Raw genomic sequence first — 1,954 nt, forward strand, 5'->3', positions numbered from 1 at the left:
CTCCATGGTCGGTGTTTGTGATGGTCACATCCTCAGTCATTGACGTGAGAAGAGCCTACACCCAGATTTCAGTCACTGAGGTCTCAGAGTCTTCTGAGAGCTCAGCCAAATCCTTGCTGACATCAGGCTCTGCCTGGAGCTGGCTCAGCCCCGAGTCAGGCTCAGCTGGGTCCTCAGCTGCTGCGGTGCTGGTCTTTCTGCACTGAATGCGCAGAAACTTTGGGAAAATCTGCAGAAGAAAGGACAGGGAAGTCAGGGGTGTTCCATGGCATGCTCCAAGCGTAGTGCTTGGCTGAGCCCCAGGCTGCTTACCTGTTGCTGCGACGGAACAGCACTCTCCTGGAAAAAGTCCTTAGTGGGAGCCTAAATCACAGTGGGAGTGGGAATCGTGTCACTATTTGGGATTCCCTGAGTCTCTCCGGTGTTGGCAGTGGTGATGGCCACATCCTCAGTCACTGCCAAGTCAGCCTTTGCCCTGTGATCTCTGGGATTCATTGCAGCCTCAGAGTCTTCTTAGTACTCAGCCAAATCTGTGCTGGTGTCAGAATTTGTGATGCTCTGAGTCTCTCCATGGTCAGTGTTTGTGATGTCACATCCTCAGTCATTGACGTGAGAAGAGCCTTCACCCAGATTTCAGTCACTGACGTTTCAGAGTCTTCTGAGAGCTCAGCCAAATCCAGGCTGACATCAGGCTCTGCCTGGAGCTGGCTCAGCCCCGAGTCAGGCTCAGCTGGGTCCTCAGCTGCTGTGTTGCTGGGCTTTCTATGTCGACTGCGCAGAAACTTTGGGAATATCTGCAGAAGAAAGGACAGGGAAGTCAGGGGTGTTCCATGGCATGCTCCAAGCGTAGTGCTTGGCTGAGACCAAGGCTGCTTACCTGTTGTAGAGATGGAACAGCACTCTCCTGGAAAAAATCCTTAGTAGGAGTACAAATCACAGTGGGAGTGGGAATCGTGTCACTATTTGGGATTCCCTGAGTCTCTCCGGTGTTGGCAGTGGTGATGGCCACATCCTCATTCACTGCATCGTCAGCCTTTGCCCTGTGATCCCTGGGATTCATTGCAGTCTCAGAGTCTTCTGAGTACTCAGCTGAATCTGTGCTGGTGTCAGAATTTTCGATGCTCTGAGTCTCTCTGTGGTCAGTGTTTGTGATTGTCATGTCCTCGATCCTTGACATGAGAAGAGCCTTCACCCAGATTTCAGTCACTGAGTTGTCAGAGTCGTCTTAGTGCTCAGCCAAATGCGGGCTGACATCAGGCTCTGCCTGGAGCTGGGTCAGCCCCGAGTCAGGCTCAGCTGGGCCCTCAGCTGCTGCGGTGCTGGTCTTTCTGCATTGAATGTGGAGAAACTTTGGGAATATCTGCAGAAGAAAGGACAGGGAAGTCAGGGGTGTTCCATGGCATGCTCCAAGCGTAGTGCTTGGCTGAGCCCCAGGCTGCTTACCTGTTGTAGAGATGGAACAGCACTCTCCTGGAAGAAATCCTTAGTGGGAGTACAAATCACAGTGGGAGTGGGAATCATGTCAGTATTTGGGATTCCCTGAGTCTCTCCGGTGTTGGCAGTGGTGATGGCCACATCCTGAGTCACTGCCAAATCAGCCTTTGCCCTGTGATCACTGGGATTCATTACAGCCTCAGAGTCTTCTTAGTACTCAGCCGAATCTGTGCTGGTGTCATTATTTGTGATGCTCTGAGTCTCTCTGGTGCTGGCAGTCGTGATGGCCACATTGTCGTGGTTTGGCCCGGAAATGTGTTTCTGGAAAGGTTTAGGTTGGGCCAGTCAGTGGCCAAATTGAAAATTGGCCTGTGGCGTGGCCACTGAGGATCTGGATACGCGTCTGAGAACACACAGGGGTTAAAAGCAGGAGATTCCCAGAGAACTTCCTCTTTGGGAATCCGGGTTGGTGAGTAGAGTCTGACCTCTCCCCTGCCCAGCTGCGTCTGGGTGGGGCAGG

Source organism: Passer domesticus, chromosome 30 (genome assembly GCF_036417665.1).
Source record: "Passer domesticus isolate bPasDom1 chromosome 30, bPasDom1.hap1, whole genome shotgun sequence".
Taxonomy (NCBI): Eukaryota; Metazoa; Chordata; class Aves; order Passeriformes; family Passeridae; genus Passer; species Passer domesticus.